This window comes from Peromyscus eremicus, chromosome 8b, assembly GCF_949786415.1.
Source record: "Peromyscus eremicus chromosome 8b, PerEre_H2_v1, whole genome shotgun sequence".
NCBI classification, from domain to species: Eukaryota; Metazoa; Chordata; class Mammalia; order Rodentia; family Cricetidae; genus Peromyscus; species Peromyscus eremicus.
Genome location: NC_081424.1, coordinates 31,101,577 through 31,119,392, shown reverse-complemented (window position 1 = coordinate 31,119,392; position 17,816 = coordinate 31,101,577). Strand labels below are relative to the sequence as shown.

At 43.1% G+C, this 17,816-nt stretch overlaps 1 protein-coding gene across 14 annotated transcripts in view; it reads left to right on the top strand.

Moving 5' to 3' along the window:
- Epb41l2 (erythrocyte membrane protein band 4.1 like 2) overlaps positions 1–17,816 on the top strand; it is a 177,607-nt gene that overhangs the window by 7,359 nt on the left and 152,432 nt on the right. For 6 of the 14 annotated variants that reach the window (XM_059272628.1, XM_059272627.1, XM_059272626.1 and 3 more), the window contains exon 1: positions 10,427–10,639. The exons of 1 other annotated variant lie outside the window; for it this stretch is intronic. The gene's annotated coding sequence lies outside the window, so the exon portion shown is untranslated. Of the gene's footprint in view, positions 1–10,425; positions 10,640–17,816 lie in introns of those variants that run through there. 7 more of the 14 variants (XM_059272636.1, XM_059272634.1, XM_059272633.1 and 4 more) reach the window with 2 other exon arrangements.

Here is a 17,816-nt window from a genome sequence, read left to right as displayed (position 1 = left end):
TTATTTACTGTTAAGCAGTCTGCTTCATTGTCTAAAGCCTAGTTTTAGACTCCCATAGCCCACAGCTGTGCCTGATTTATATATTACTTGGCTTTTCAAAGTGATGTTTTTCGTTTTGTCCTTTCTGTTTCATTATGCACCACCCTATCAGTTCAGACTCAGAAACTAAGGCAGTTTTATTTGAGGTCCGAGGAACTGCAGTGTTTTGAAGAAAGGCAAGTGAAGCTTTTATGGGCAAGCAATACTGATATACCTTTCAAATGCTGAGAATGAATAGGGTTTCATGACTTACAGAGGACAGAGAAGTGTGTGTGAGAAGTGTGTGTATCATGTAGAAATGTTCACAAAACAAGTCTGACCACCTCTTGCATCTCTGGGCACAGTGAGCTAATTATCTGGTTGTTTGGTCATTTTGATCATTACCAGATGTCAGAGTCAGAGAATGAGAAACCAAAGTTCACATTTTGAGGCCGCAGCTTGATATGCGAGTCACGTCTTACTTTCTGTATCTTCTACATTGTGAAAAACTACTTTTTTTGAGACAAAGTCTCATGTATCTCAGGCTCACTATGTAGCTTAAGATGAACTTGAACTTCTGATCCTCCTGCCTCCACCTTTCAAGTGTTCAGAATACAAGGATTTGCTAGCCACCCCACCGCACCTGATTGATGTGGTGCTGGGGGGGGGGGGGCGGGGAGGGTCAAACCTAGGGCTTCCTGAGCTCTCTACCTGTTTCAATTGTATTTTTCCTTTCATTTTCAGTTTTAGATGATAAACACTGTTTGATAACCTTAATTTGATACCATCATTACACTAAACGTTTCTCAAAGTCACAAAGAGTTGTTCACTTGTCAGCATTAAGGTCTTGAGTCCCAGTTTTTTCCTTTTTAAATTCCTTTTTACTTACGTTCATGTTTGATGTGTGTGTGCGCCTGAATGTTAGTGTGGTCACAGTACTTGTGGTTCTCTTTGGAGGTCAGAAGAGGTTGTGAAAGTCCCCTGGAGCTGGAGTTAAGTGCGGTTGTGAGCTGCCTAGTGTAGGCCCTTGTGATCCAAACTGAGGTGCTGTGTAAGAGCAGTAGGCTTTCTTAACCGCTGAGACAGCTCTCCAGCCCCAAGTGCTTTGTTTTCTCAATCAGAGTGCCAATTTTTTTTTTTTTTTTTTTGTTTTTGTTTTTTGAGACAGGGTTTCTCTGTGTAACTTTGGTGCCTGTCCTGGATCTTGCTCTGTAGATCAGGCTGGCCTCGAACTCACAGAGATAATGCCTGGCTCTGCCTCTCCAGTGCTGGGATTAAAGGCTTGTGCCCACCACTGCCTGGCAGAGTGCCAAATTTTTGAGTGGAGGCATTGAGACAGGGTCTCACTATGTAGCCCACATGGGCTTCAAACTCCTTTTGTAGTTTGATCTGGTCTCAAACTCATCTAGCCCAAGTTGGCCTTGAGTTTGTGATCTCTCTGCCTCAGCCTCCTGAATGTTGAGACTACAGGTCTATCTGTGCCCACCATGCCCAACTAGTTAAGTGTCAGTTTAATCAGTGTCATTTTTAAAAAGTTTTTTAGTGTATATGAATGTTTGCCTGAATGCATGTCTATGCACTACATTTGAGTCTAGTCCTTGTGGAGGCCAGAAGAGGATGTTGGATTCCCTGGAATTAGAGTTGTGGACAGTCGTGAGGTACCCTGGATGCTGGGTGTGGAACCTAGGTCCTCTGCAAGAGTAGCAAATGCTCCTAACCGGTAAGCCATCTCTCTACTCTCCCAAGTTTCATTGGCTCAAGATTCAGTTAAGATTTGTATATACAACCCATTTGATATGTCTATCTGGCCCTTCAGGTTTAGTTGCCTCTTTATTTCTTATTTTTCCTTTCAATTATTTGTTGAAGAAGCCTAATTGATTGTCTTGTGTGTTAATCGCGGCTTATTTTGCTGTTTTCACTGTAGTGTAGTTAACCCATCCCTGAGTCTTGTATTTTCTTTTGATTTGTAATTAGATCTAGAAAAATGATATAATTCCCCTCCTCTTTCCCATTTCTGCAAGATTATTCCCTAGGCGTAGGCTTTTATTTGACGCCTGTGGCTTCGAATTTGTTTTTACGTTTATTTGTGTGTGGGTTTATGTTTGTGTACGGAGGCTTGCACATACCGTGGCGCACCTGTGGAGGTCAGGGGACGGGAATTCATTCTTTGTGGGTTTCAGGGGTTGAACTCAGATCCTCAGGCTTGGTTGCAGCACCTCTACGCACTCAGCCATCTTCCTGGTCTACAGCCTTCCAGCTTCTGGGGCCGTCACAGCCATAGACAGGTTGGCTTAGGCTTCTGGGCTTTTTTTTTCTTTCTTTTCTAGGTTCCATTGTAAGTAACCAAGGGCAAAGACATCCATAATCAATGGCACGTTAGAAAAGAAAGAGAGAAGGAAGTTCCAGAAAAACCAAACCAGAAAATAAGAAGGCTGTTTTGGACTATATTTACACATTTTCGTATCCTTAATCCTTTGGAATAGCTGAGGCTTGAGAATTGAATGAGTTACTGCACTCAGGGGGTGTGTTGGCAGAATGTTCGTTTTGTACAGTGGGGCCAGGAACTACTCAAGTTATTTGATGCTCTTCTTCAGAGCTGGCCTTCGTTTCAGAGCTGTTGGCATCTTCAGCGTCTGGCTTTTGGAGGAGATAGGCCCTTCATTTCTTCCTGAGGTGTGATCTTGAAGCACCGAGTAACAGTATACCATGACTGAGCACTACTTTGGGTTGTGTGATTTTTTTACTTTATTGTGATTGAACCCAGGGCTGCATGCTTGCCAAGTGTACCCCAGAGCTCCACCTCTATACTCAAGTGCGGAATGACCTTCAACTTGCCTTTCATGTAACGCTCCTCCTGTTTCTCCAACATTAGCGAAATGTGTCAGAATTTAGAACATAAAAATAAAGTGTGGCTTTCTCCCCTTCCCAACCAGTTTTTTCTTTCGTGTGGTTTTACACTTTCTGCTCTTTAATTTACAGTGGAAATTGCACTCCCTAGAGTACTTTCACATGATTTAGAAAGTCAGGCATGCTTTGGGACTACAAGGGAAAGAGCAGGCAGACCAGTGCCCTAAGTCTTCCTGACAGCTTCAGCTCCCCAGAGGCCACCACTTTCGATACTTCTGATGTTGTTTTCTGTGTGTTTGGTCTCTAAGTAACACATTTGTCTTGTGTTTTTGACTTTTGAAGAAATGATGAAATACTTTTCGTTTTGTGATTGGTTAGGTCTTGGGTATTTTTTTTTTTTTTTTTTGGTTTTTCGAGACAGGGTTTCTCTGTGTAGCTTTGCGCCTTTCCTGGAACTCACTTGGTAGCCCAGGCTGGCCTCGAACTCACAGAGATCCGCCTGCCTCTGCCTCCCGAGTGCTGGGATTAAAGGTGTGCGCCACCACCGCCCGGCTTGGGTATTTTTTAAGGGAACTGGACCTGCTGGAAGTCAACAATTTGATTTCATAGGCGTTTCCTAGCCACTGTCTGGTTCCTCGGCTCACGTGGAGTACTTCTGTGCATGGAGAGTTGTTTCATCGCCGGAACCACACTGGAGAAGCCTGTGTAGTCTTGCTGGTGTCTCTCCGCTCCAGTTTCTTGTACATATAAATAATACTTGACATTTTGATTAGAGTTAGCTTGTTTTAATCTCTTTTCATACTGGCCCACACTCTCTTTTTCCATTCTTCAACTTAGAAAGATGAGCCATGTAAAGTACTTTGATTATACTTTAAAAATATTTTTTTTTTTTTTTTTTTTTTTTGAGACAGGGTTTCTCTGTGTAGTTTTGGAGCTTGTTTTTGATCTTGCTCTGTAGACCAGACTGGCCTCGAACTCCCAGAGATCCTCCTGGCTCTGCCGCCTGAGTGTAGGGATTAAAGGTGTGCGCCACCACCGCCTGGCTGGTTTTCTTGATATCAGCCCGTAGTTCAGCTATGTTGGAAGCTATAAAATTCCTGAAGTTGGGGCTGGAGAGATGGCTAAGAGGTTAAGAGCACTGACTGGCTGCTCTTCCAGAAGTCCTCAGTTCAATTCCCAGCAACCACGTGGTGGCTCACAGTCCTCTATAATGAGATTGGTGCCCTCTTCTGGCATGCAGGCGAAACACTATACGTAATAATTCTTAAAAAAAAAAAAAAAAGTGTTAAAAAGAATTCCTGAAGTTAGGCTCAAAAATAAAAGTTTTTCAGTTCCATTTTAGATCTATATGTGTGTGTGCAGGTGTACATACGTGCATGTGGAAGCTAGAGGTTGGTCTCAGGTGGTGTTCCTCAGGAGCTGTCCACTTGGTGGATGGGTCTTTCTCCAGGGAGCTGCAGGGACCCGCCTACCTCCCAGTGCTGGGATTATAAGTAGGTGTCACCAGATCTGGATTTTTTTGTGTGGGTGCTGGGGATTGAACTTTGATCCTCAAGCTTGTACTGCAAACACTTCACTAATGATGTCCGTAGTTCCTCCTCCCCCATCCTTTCTGGGCATTGTGTCATCCTGGACTTTATTTCTGGAACCTCTGTATAGCTAACTGTATTTTGGGAATTTCTGATCATCTTTCTTCCTGGGTTCTGTGTCTCCTGTGTGCTCTATCTGTATCTTGATTTATCTCTGACTTCACAGGAACTTAAGTAGCAGTTGTTCAGGAAGGTGTAAGTGGGAGGGAGGTCAGTTTCTTCAGACTCCGGTGTGTCATGAAATACCCTTCCTTTTCAGGTGACGGCTTGTACATTTGGCTTGTACAGGTTTCCAGGTTAGTGATTACTCTCCGGCAAAGCACGAAGACTACTTTGCAGCCTTTAGAAGTCTGTATTGAACTCTGTGTTAAACCTCAGGCCCTCAGAGGTACCTAAGATACTTAGGACTTTATCAGTTCCTTTTGGGTCCCATCAAAGCAGTGATTCAGTTGCAACTTCTGTTCTGAAGTCAGATGTTTTGTACATCTGCTTTCCATTCTCTCCAGTTCTGTTTGTTTAGCTTTTCTGTCCCCCTCCCCCCACGCCCCTTTTGTTTTGTTTTTGAGACCAAGTCTTCCACTCTTAGCCCAGGCTGGCCTCGAACTCTCAGTGGTTCTCCTGTTTCAGGCACCCGAGAGTAAAGATATGTACTGCCCAACCCTTAGCTTCCCCTCTTGTTTTTAACACCAGTTTTATTTTCTAAGGAAGTAGAAATTAACCCATGTTCAATTGTCTGGATTTAGGGCTTTGTTTTGGTTAAAAATAAAATTCAGAAGATTATTGTGGTACTTAACACAATCTTGGTGCAGCCATAAAGAACCCATTTCTTTTTCTGTCCATTTACTGGCTTCAGTTATGTGTAAAAGCACATAGAAGAATCAGGTAAGTGAGTCAGCGTTTAGAGTGAAGGACTGATGATTGAACAGAACAGCACTTCCTTGGAAGAGGTCAGGAAGCTCATTATTTATACCACACAGATATGTTTCTTGTGGTAGTTCAAGGATTACTTTGGTATAAACTTAAATACTATGTATCTGAGGTAAATTTAACAAAACACAGTGGCAACAGATTTGGTGAATATGAACCTTTCAGAAATGAGAGTCTTATTTTAGAACAGTACTTTCTTCATTTGCCTGCTTTTAAATGGACACATAATGCCATACATAAATCTGGATAAAATAAAGTAAATCTGGGCGTTTGAACAACTGTACTGTACCATGAGAATCTTCATTGCTCGGTCAGATGTAAGTAGGAAGAGGTTTTACAGTGATGCGAATAGGGATGTTAAGGATGTTTGTGAATGGAGTTTGGAGACGTTGCGATGCAAAAGGGATTGTAAGTAAAGTTGTGGGAGGGGTTGTGTGTGATCCAGGCATCTAGGAAGAGCTAATAGCTACAAATGTGTGGTTCCTGTTCAGTTGACCAGTGGGTGTCAGAGGATTATACAGTTAGAGCCTGTATTCTGTGTCTTCTGGAGAAGACAGTGCAGGTGTCTCCCTGAAGTGTGGCGGCATGCTGAACGACTGAGGTGTTTCACAGAAGAATCTTCTTTAACCTTTGAGTGTGTATGCAGATGTGCCCCAGAAAATGTGCAACTGTCTCGCAGCTCTTACTTCCTTGCTGTTACTTAAGCCTTAGGAGGAAGCGGATGCACATTTTACAGAGACTTAGAGACAAGCGTTCAACAGTTAATACAGGATTTGGGGAAAGTAGAAAAGGTGTACAGGTGACTGGAGTTAGAAGTGCACTGCAGGGCTGGGGATGGAGCCCAGTGGTGGAGCGCTTTCCTGGTGAAGCCCTGGGTTCTTCCGGACATGGTGGTGCGTGCCTGTAATTCCCTCCCTCAGGAATGAGGAGATGGAGGCAGAGTTCCAGTTCATCTTCTGCTTCATAGTGTGCTCGAGGTTAGCTTTGGCTACTTGAGACCCTGCTTAGATTAAAAACAGAACCCTTCAAAAAAAATCACATAGGGACGGTTCCGAGAAAGATGTCTTTCATACAGTCCTTTTTTTTTCTCTTGGTGACAGTGTAAAGTTCCGTGCTGACTGTGACAGACTTCTAAGTGTTCCCCCTCCCACAAGGACTTCCTCTGAAGCCCAAATCCCTGGCTCGGTCTTCTTAGTGCTGGCATTATAGGAGTACACAGTTTGCTTCTTTTATTTTTCTCTTTAGTGTCTATTAATTTTAAAGTTAGTTCCCCCCCCCCAACAGAAATCCTTAGAATGTTTTGTCATTGGACTTTAGGAATTTATTTTTTTTTAAAGTTCTGTTGAGTAGATGCGACAGGTGAGAGAAGCAGGCCAGGAAGAGGTTAAATGGAGGTCACTCAGCAGTTGAGAAATGGACCGGCAGGCATGGCCAGTCTCCCGGGTTTACAGCCGTCCCTTCTCCATTGTGTTCTTGCTCTTCGGAAAGTAGCTAATTGGAATTTTCTTGGAGACCCAGGAAGCCTGCCAAGTTTTGTAGCTAAAGGGATGTCCTGTAGCTTTTATATATTTACATCATGAGCCCTGAAGGTAGACAGACCGAGGTCTTCCAAAAATAGCTCAATAAATGTGTCAAGGTTTTGAAATACTGCTGAGAAAACAAGGAGGTCGAGGGCAGTGAGGGTTATTGGAAATGGATGCCAAGTGCTCTCGGAAGTTGGAAAAGCAGACGTGGCCCTGGTTGTATCTAGACAGTGTTCCTAGTCAGCCGAGGCTTGGGAGCCTGTGTTTACTGTGATGCTCTTGCGCTTCTTCCTGGTACCCTCTGCTTAATCCTTCTGCAGTAGAAAGAAAAGCAGCTGAATGGATGTGTCTCTGGAGAAGTTTCCTTGTTCACTTCTGTCAGTGAAGGAAAGAAAAACTTTCTCTCCTCCATAAAGCAGATAAAAATTGTGTGTAGGATAAGCTAAGAGCGTCAAGTACTGACTTGAGCCTGTCTAAAAAAGAAATCAAGATTTCCTTATGCACTTGTAGCCAGAACTGGTTTTTGGATCATGGCCATTAAAATCAGTAAAGCTCATGTCTTTATTTTCCTAATGCCAAGCATGTCTGTTTTAAATTAGGCACGTAGGGGAATGTGAAAACTCTGGTTTCTCCCTGAGTGCCCCCACCTTGAAACAGGAAGCAGAGTGCGTTCTATGGAGGGCATTTGTAACTTCTGCAGCCCTGAGAAGGGCTGTCGGTTTGGTGCGTGTGCAGTGCAGATGTGGCCTCTGCCTGCACGATGCCAGTTTACTCTCATCCTTGGTGCTATGAGCGTGAGTTACGAAGGGTTGATTCTAGACCATTCTGTGGATCTGTGACCTGTGCACACAGGACAGCAGTGGAAGAGGCCCTTTTTAAAGGATTTTTTTCTTTGTATGTGTATATGGGATTTTTTGAAGCCATATTTTTTTTGTGTGTGTGTGTGTGTATTTTTTTTTTTTAAATTTTGTAAGTAGTACCCGCCATAACATTATCAGTTATGGAAAAGTGAGGCCTCTTTTTCTGAGACCTTCTCATGTCATGTAGGCTGGTCTCTAGCTGAGACTGGCTTTGAACCCCTTGTTCTCCTGTTTCCACTTCTCCAGTGCTGGGACTTTACACATAGGCCGACACGTCCTTCTCTGCTTCCTTTTGGCATTCTGTTTCGGAAGTTTGCAGCATGTTCAGGAGTAGAGAGAACAATAACAGAGAGTCCCTGTGTCCTCATGACTTCAGCAGTTAGCAGTGCTGGCCTGGAATGTTTCATACGTATTTCCTCTCTGTTCCCTGACTCTCACACTGCCTGCCTACCCATAATATTTTGAAGCAAATCCTAAACATCATGTAATTTCTTATGTAAATAATGTGGGAATCCTGTTATGTACTACGTGGTGTCTAAGGTTTATGTTCCTAACTGATTCTTTTTTGAGTAACGAAGTAGTTCATTTATAACCTATTTAGTTGTCATGTGTTTGAAATAAACATCTGAGTATTATTGTCCTTGTCCCTGAAAGCACATTTGTATGAATATAGCATTGTGTGTGCTTTAGCCAGTACTAGTAACGAGTCAGACTATAGCACAGAAGTAAACAGTTACAGAGACATTGTGAATGATCTCTAAGACAGCAGTAGAGGTCTAATTGTAGTGTATTTTTCTCTTTGAGACAGGGTCTCTATGTACCTCTGGCTGGTCTGGAACTTACTATGCGTATGATGTAGCCCAGGTTGGCCTCAAACTCACAGAGAGCCTCTTGTTTCTATCTCTGAAGTGCTGGGATCAAAAGTGTGCACCACTATACCTGGCTGTTACTGCATTCTTTTTTAATTCTTCTTCTCAAATATATTGCATTCTGGCCAAATTGCCACCCCCGCCCAGTGTATTCTTTTTTTTTTTTTTTTTTGATTTTCCGAGACAGGGTTTCTCTGTGTAGTTTTGGTGCCTGTCCTGGATCTCGCTCTGTAGCCCAGGCTGGCCTTGAACTCACAGAGATCTGCCTGGCTCTGCCTCTTGAGTGCTGGGATTAAAGGCGTGCGCCACCACTGCCTGCCCGTTAGTGTATTCTTAAGGTTATGTTTATGTATATACATATTCCCCCTGGCTCCAACTGGTGCTTATTTTATTTTTCTTCCTTTCTTCCCTTCTGCCCTTTGATGTTCTGTGGTTCGTGTGAGAACTTAAAAGAAATGAGATACTTTTCTTTCTGTTGGCAAAATTGTTATGTTTGACTAGCAGTTTGGGGAACAGTACACGACTTAAAACACTGACCGTGTTCGGGGCTTAGAAGTGAGGCAGTCATTGGCAGTGTAGCCACAGCTGGCCGTGTCTGTACTGCATTGCTTTCCTTAGCTAATACGTGAGCATCATTATGTTAGTGTACACTTCAAGTTCCATGGAATCAGTCTCTTAGGAAAGGCATTGGCTCATAACTGATAACAGATGGCCTTGCTTGATGTTCCTGTGTCCCTGGCATGGCACTATGACTTGCGTTTACTATTGAGTCCTTTAGTAACACAGTATGGCTGAAATTTATTATTGTAGGAGGAATCCTGTGAGAAAAATGAGGCCCTTCAAGTCTCAGGAACTTAACAGAATTAAGAATGCTTGGGGTCATTCTGTTAACTAAAGACAGAGCCTGGCTTTGAACCTAGGCTGTTTAGTTCTAGAGCCTTCTGTTCTAAGTGCTGTCCTGTATTCTCCCGAAGAACATGTGAGCTGTTTGTGTTTGCAGCCCTCCCACCCGCAGCCAGCACTGCTTTATTGCAGTAGGAGATAATTTGATCACTGGAGGAGAGTTTTCATTAAGCAGCTTGAAAGCAGTTGAGGAGAGTCCGCTCATGTTCTGTGGCTGGTGTGAGTTATGCCTGGGAAGGGGAACTATGCAAGTGCGCAGAGACCTGTTGGTGCTCAGTAGTGTCTGCTTTTGTGTCTATCTTTTTGTGAGCCCGGGTCTCAGTGTGTAGTTTAGGCTGGCCTTTCACTCATAATTCTTCTGCCTCAGCCTCATAAATGCTGCGATTACATGGACCCAACTTCTACCTTTAGAGTAGATTGTTTTTAGTTCACATATAAGGTCATAGATTTCATACATATATCATCATATTTTGTTCTAATTCCCACTTCCCTTCATCTTCCGCTGTAGAAAATACTTAGCTGCATTGATTGTGCAGTGTCATGGATTTTGTAGACATTTCTGTTCAAGCACCTTGACCATATATTGTCTGCATTCAATACATCATGTACTTGGGCTTCCTACTACCTTCCTTCTGTCTCTCTTCCTCACCCCAACCTGGGCCTTTCTGTTTCTCAACTATTTGCCCTTCTACCTGTGTGTGTGTGTGTGTGTGTGTGTGTGTGTGTGTGTGTATAAAATTATGACCTATTTACATATAGTTTTCAAATCAAAATTCTGTGTTCAAGAGAAACATGATATACATCTTTGTCCCTTCCCCCCTTTACCCTCTATTGTCCCCACCCCCGCCTCTGAAATGGAATGTAGAGTCCATCTGGAATGTTGGAAAGTCACAAAGACCCTGCCGAGGGCAGTAGTTGAAGGTACCAGTGGATGATGAGAACTGGTTTTCAGTTGAGTGCCTTGGAGTGGCAAGTGCATTACTGGAACATTGGCTGTGGTTGGCCAGTGCTGCCGACTTGCACAGAAGTTTGTCCTGAGTCTTCAGAGTTTTCATACAACAGGTCATTAGATGCTGTCTCCTGCTGTCTTGGGAAAGAAGAAGGTAGGAGGTGACTGTAGCCCCATGTTCCAGTCTCGGTGCACTGAATACTGAGGACAGCGTTGGGTTAGGGCATTGCTTCTAGGGTCCACTTTCTCAGCAGTGGCTTGAATGTGGTGAAGATAGTCCTAACTCAAGTTTGTGAATTGGTAATTTATCTTTGTAGCAAAAGTGATTTGAAAATGTCCTTACTTATAAAAAATAGATGAAAGATTTTGGTACAATATTTGATGAAGTCTTCATGGTATCCTTATAGCAACTTTGGAAAAATAGTTTAGCGGAAACCAGTTTGGTGGTGTTGACTGGAATCTTAACATTGACCATCTCTTTTCCATTATAAAGGTTTTCTTCTCCTTCTGTTCCTCCTCCTCCTCCTCCTCCTCCTCCTCCTCCTCCTCCTCCTCTTCCTCTTCCTCTTTTTTTTTTCCCCCGAGACAGGGTTTCACTGGGTAGCCCTGGCTACACTGGAACTCTTTCTATAGACCAGGCTAGCCTCAGACTCACAGAAGTCCACTTGCTGCTGCTTCCCAAATGCTTGGATTAAAGGCATGTGGCACCACTGCCTGGCTCCCACTGAAGTTTTTATTTTAAAATGTATTATTATAATTACTTTTGAGATAAACTCACATCATTCACCCTGAAGCTTGCTATGTAGACCATACTGGGCTTGAACTGACAGATCCTCTGTGTCTTCCCTCAGTACTGAGATTAAAAGTGTGTGCCGCCATGCCCAGCTTTAAAGTTTATTTTTTAATGGATACATAAAAACATAAGAATTGGGCTGTGTATGTAGCTGTGTCGGTAGTGTCTGCCTAACATGTATGTTGTTCTGGGTTCAGTCCTCAGCACTACATGAACCAAGTGGTGGTTGCACATCCCACATCCTGTGGAGACAGGAGGATCATGAATTCCAGACATGGGATTCTGTCTCAAGACAAAACAAAACTAACTTCCGAAAGTTCTATAAGAATTGTACACATTGTGGGCTTTCATGTGCTATTTTGATATGTGTACATTGTTTAATATTGGAGTTGTATTCAGTATATCTGTCTCAAACATTTCTTTATAGTGAAGCATTTAAGTTCTGTTCTTTAAGCCTTTGAAAATAATACAGCATATTTCCTGTAGTTTCCTTACTTACTCCTGGTTATTGGGAATAGTGGTTTTGTTTTCTGTACATGTGTGTGCTGCAGCATGTATGTGAAGGTCAGTTCCCCCCTTCCACCACTGGGGCTCCAGGGATTAAACTCAATTGCTTAGGCTTGGCAGCAGGTGCCTTTACCTGCTGAGCTATCTCCCGCCTGGCCCACAGATGTCAGTTTGAAGTACTGATTTAATTTCCTTTGGCTGTGTAGATTTCGTGGAAGTCTGTAGGGAAACCTCACAAGTTGTGTACATTGCAGTGTTTCAAAGTAGATGAACAAGACAAACTTTGTTAGTAATGAGTTGTTGAGTTTCTCTGACTATAAATTCCTTGAAAACACTTCAGTACAAAGTGAAAACTGTCCTGGAATGACTTCCACAAAAGTTTGTACTATCTGTACCATGTTTGTACCCTCCCCCATTTCTCTCCTGGTTTAAAATTTATTATTACCATTATTACCATTATTATTATTATTATTATTATTATTATTATTATTGCGGTGTGTATGTGTGTGTGTGTGTGTGTGTGTGTGTGAGAGAGAGAGAGAGAGAGAGAGAGAGAGAGAGAGAGAGAGAAAGAGAGAGAGAAAGAAAGAGAGAAAGAAAGAGAGAAAGAGACAGACAGACAAAATAGACAGACAGACAAAATAGACACTCAGGTGTCACAGCATGCATTTGAAGATCTGAGGACAGCTTTCAGGAGTCCTCTCCTTCCCCCTTGGGTTTAGAGGCTTGAGTGTGCATTGTCAGGCTCATGGAAAGGGCTTTTACCAGGGCTACCTCACTGGCTCCTCTCTCTCTCTCTCTCTCTCTCTCTCTCTCTCTCTCTCTCTCTCTCTCTCTTAAGGTTCTCCCTCTTCCTTTCAAAATTCTTTAATTTTTAAAATTTTTATTTTATTATGTATATGGGTGTTTTGCCTGCATGTATACCCACACGCTACATGCACAATTGGTCCCTGTGGAAGTCAAAAGAAGGCACCAGACCGCATGGAATGAATTAGATGGTTGTGAGCTGCCTTGTGGGTATTGAGAATTGAATGTGGGCCCTCTGGAAGGGCAGCAGTGCTCTCAACTGCTGAAGTCATTTAAAATTCTTGAAGTTTTTTTTATCATTTTAAGAAAGGAAAGGTGCGTTTTGGGAATGATGCATGCTTCTGCTTAGCTTGCTTTCTCCTTTCTGTGCAGTCTAAGATCTCAGCCTATAGATTGATGCTGCCCACATCTAGAATGGATCTTCTCATCTCTATTAACTGTTTAGAATTTCCTTTGCACACATGTTCATCTTCTAGCTGATTCTAGATCCTATCATTTTATACACACACACGCACACGCACACGCACACGCACACGCACAATCATCAGTCTATAGGCTTTTTGTCCATAGGCTCGTAAGCAAAAAATGCTTCCTCAGCTCCCAGGTGTTAGTCACTTTACATGCATTGTGCTTTACATGCTGACATTTAAAAGAAGGAAATGCAGCCAGTGACTCACTGTCTGGTGTTGATCATACTGAAAAATTCTCTCCTTAACGTTGCCAATGGAGTTTTCTCAGTTCTCATTGGGTAGATATGTGTCAGCTGTCCGCCAATCCCCAGCAAGGACAAATGAAGGGGCTTTCCTTGCTGTGTTGACTAGTTTTTATGTGAACTTGACACAGGCTAGAGTCATTTGGGAAGAGAGAACATCAATTGAGAAAATGCCCTCCACCAGATTGGCCTGTGGGCAAGTCTGTGGGACATTTTCTTAATTAGTGATGGATTTGGGAGAGCCCAGCCCATTGTGTGTAGTCCCACCCTGGGCAGGTGGCCCTGGAAATCTATCAGAGAGCAGGTGGAGCAAGTGTTGGGGAACAGGCCTGCAAGCAGTGCTCTTCCATACCCTCTGCATAAATTCTTGCATCCAGGTTCCTGAATTGAGCAGTTCTGCCCTTTCTTCCTTGGATAATGGACTGCATACAGGTTGTAATATGAAGTAAATCCTTTTCACCCCAAGTTGATTTGGGTCATGGTGTTTTATCACAGCAACAGAAACCCTAATTAAGATGGAAATTGGTACCAGGAGTGGGGTTTTACTATGATACGACTGACCATATGTTTTAGGGAGGATTGTTGTGGCATTTGAGTATTGGGCTACAAAAGCTCAGAGCTCAGTGTGCTGTTCTGTGGGAGCTTGGAATAGAATGTCGAGATGAGTGCAGACTATGGAGGTCTTTTATGAGGCTTCAGAAAGAAGCAAAGACTACTGGGGCCTTTTATGTGATATTTTGAATTAGGAGTCTGTGGTTCTGGTCAGCTGGTGCTGAGGAATCAGCTGTGATTAACAAGAGACCAGCAACCACTGAAGTGAAACATTGGTTTTTCTGGGACAATTGATGCTGGTTAGTGGAGCTGAGAAAATAGCAGTGGTTAAGAAGAGACCAGCATCATGCCAGGCAGTGGTGGCATACACCTTTAATCCCAGCACTCAGGAGGCAGAGGCAGGCAAATCTCTGAGTTGAAGGCCAGCCTGGTCTACAGAGCAAGTTCCAGGACAGCCAGGACCACACAAACCCTGTCTTGAAAAACAAAAACAAATAAACAAAAACAAAAGACCAGAATCATCATTGAGGATCATAAACCTGGGAGTATTTCCTTACGGTCAGCCATACAAAGGACCAAGGCTGCATCTCATGCTGGCAGCAAAACTTGATGGTGTAAGAGTCACCAGGTATTACTTATTTTGAAGGTGTAAAGATGTTGTGGATAACAACTGAGACTTGGCACTGTATGGCAGGGCTAGGAGTAGCTATCGGGAGAGGAAACATCTCAGTCACATTATAGAGTTAGTGGCCTTGAGCAGTATATTATTCAGAAAGTATTGCCAGCTATGCTGAAAGTGAGAGATACCTTGAGATACCAAGCCTGAGAGCTGGGGTTACAGGTGTCCCACCGTACCTGGCTGTTTTTATAGTGTGTGTTTGAATTAGAATCCAGATGAGGCCCACATACTGTCAGCGTTCTTTTTGACTTTCTTTAATTTACAGGTTCCCTTTCCTTCCAGTTGCCTGTTTGAAGTGATGATGCCATTCTCACCTCTGCAGGGTGCTCTGTCCCTCTGTCCCTTTTGGGTTGGTAGGAACAAGCAGAAGCTTGAAAAAAATTAGTTTCCAGTTCCTTTTTCTCATTAATATTTTGTTTTATATTTAAAAATTTGAGATGATGATGATGAGGAGGAGATGATGATGATGATGATGAGATGATGATGATGAGATGATGGTGATGATGATTAGAGTATGAATGTTTTGCCTGCATGTATGTTTCTGCACCACATACATGGTTGGTGCCTGTGGAGGCCAGAAGAGCGCGGCAGATCCTCTGGAACTGCAGTTAGAGCAGGTGGTTAGCTGCCACGTGGGTGCTGGGGATGGAACCCAGGTCCTGTGGAAGAGCAGTTTCTTATCCGTTGAGCTCTCTCCAGTCCCAGTTTTTTTTTTTTTTTTTTTAATTTTTTATTTTATGTGTGTGGGTATTTTGACTGCATGTATATCTGTATGTCCCGTGCAGTCAATGTCTGTGGAGGCCAGAAGGTGGTGTTGAAACCCTGGGACTGGAGTTAAAGACAGTTGCGAGCTGCCCTGTGGGTGCTGTGACTCAAATCTGGGTCCTCTGGAAGAGCAGCTGGTCCTCTCAATTGCTGAACCCTCTCTGCAGCCCTCTGGTTGTTATTTCTTTTCTTTTCTTTTTTTTTTTTTTGGTTTTTCAAGACAGGGTTTCTCTGTGTAGCTTTGCGCCTTTTCCTGGAACTCACTTGGTAGCCCAGGCTGGCCTCGAACTCACAGAGATCCGCCTGGCTCTGCCTCCCGAGTGCTGGGATTAAAGTCTTGCGCCACCACCGCCCGGCTGGTTGTTATTTCTTAATATCACTCAGGCAGTGTACTAAAACCAGTTGTAGGGATGCTGAGGTTCCTTCCCTCATTTTCTGAAGTCAGCCTAACCCAAACCTCCCATAGAAACAGATGGAACCACTTGCAGATTTGAGAAGGTAATCTGAAGAACCACATTGAGATACAAATTACGTAAGAGTTTCTAGTCTAGCTTTGCTTTCGAAAAACAGAGAAACACACAGCTGCCTTAATAGTCCTGTGGACCACAAACCTGGCTTGCAGTTACAATGAGATGCTTTACAGTTAAGCAGTCTTGGTTTTTCTCCCATGATGACAGGAACGATCTAGTTTTGTTGCTTAAATTTCCCACCCACAAAGGAAGTGTCCTTAATTACTTTCCCCTCTTCTTTCTTGGCAGTTGGAAGGAAAAGGATTAAAGTGGGAAGGTGACAAGTTAGAGAGCAACTGAGATGTGTGAGGAAATCCAATAAATGTGCTCTGCAGTGAGCCTCTGAAGGGCGTTGTAACCAACCAACCTCCCTCCCCCCTTTCGTCCCCCCCTTCATCCCTCCCTCCCTCCCTCCCTCCTCAGCCCTGTTTCTTTTACTGGAACGTTGCAGATACAGAAGTAGAGAAGACAGTAAAGTAATGGACATCTGTGCCTTCACCCCCCTCATCTGTCTGCTGATGCTTGCTCCGTTTCTGAGTTGGGGGTGGGGCTATACTGCTCTCCATTGGAATCTCCCTGTTCCATTTGTTATCAGACCTGTGGCACAGAGTACATCCTTTTTCTTTTATCAATGCATCTGATATTTTTTGTTAGTTCTGTTATGTATTTGGTTGTCTCATTTTAGGTAGCAGGTGAAGGGAATTATATGATAGACGAAGATGATGTAACTATGCTTTCTACTGTATTTTTCAAACAAGTACTTTTTTTTAAATAATAGAATCATATACAAGTGTTGAAGAATGAATCTCATCGTTTTCCATCTGATTGTCAATATAACGAATAATCTAGTTTCTTTTGTGTAGCATCTAAACCCATGTGTCTTTCCCTAATTCCGTGCCAGATTATTGTAACACACACACACACACCCCAAAACAAAAAATGAAAAAAAAAAAAACCCAACAAACCAATATTTATTTCTATTTACTCATGTATTTGTATGTGTATGGATGTTCTTAGATGCCAGAAGGTGTCTTCTGGAGTTACAGGCGGTTGTGAGCTACCTGATGTGGCTACTGGAAATCAAACTCAAATCCTCTGAAAGAGCAGCAGGGGATTTTAACTGCTGCGTCACTTCTCCAGCCCTTGTGCTGGATTATCTTAAAGCCAGTACCAGACATGATATCCCCCCCCCCTCCCCGACAGGGTTTCTCTGTAACAGCTCTTGCTGTCCTGGAACTCTCTTGGTAGACCAGGCTAGCCTTGAACTCGCAGAGATCCACCTACCTCTGCCTCCTGAGTACTGGGATTAAAGGTGTGCTCCACCACTGCGTGACTTTTCTTTTTTTTTTCATCTGTGATAGAAAAACACCTAAAAAAAAAAAAAAAATCAAAGCACAATTCCGTGATTCCATCTAAAAAGCTCGACTTTAATCCCAACACTTGGGAGGCAGAGGCAGGCTGATCTCTGGGTGTTAGGCCAATGTGGACTACACAGTGAGTTTCAGGCCAGCAGAGCTACTTAGTGAGATGAGAGAGAGCCTAGCTCAGAAAGCAAAGCAAAGAGGCATCACAAAGCCCTAAACGACTCAAACTCAAAACAAAAACCAACCCCTACATCTAAAAAGCTTTCTTTAATGTTATCAGATATTTAGGATCCGTGTTTGTCTAGTTGCTTTCTTCTTAAGTCTTTTTCGTGGTTATTCAAATTGGCCTCTGAGTAACATTTATATTAACTTGCTTGCTGTGGCCCTTGAATTTTTTTTTCCTTTGTTTTTTTTGAGACAAAGTTTCTCTGTATCCCTGGCTGTCCTGGAACTCACTTTGTAGACCAGTCTGGCCTCGAACTGGTGATCTGCCTGCCTCTGCCTCGCACTGCTGGGATTAAAGGTGTGTGCCACCATGCCTGGATGGCCTTGGAATATTTTAATATGTGGCTTATTTCTTTTTTCTTCAGTTTGTTTGTTGGAACTCCTTTGTTCTATGGGAATTTCTGTCTCTTCTGTTTTC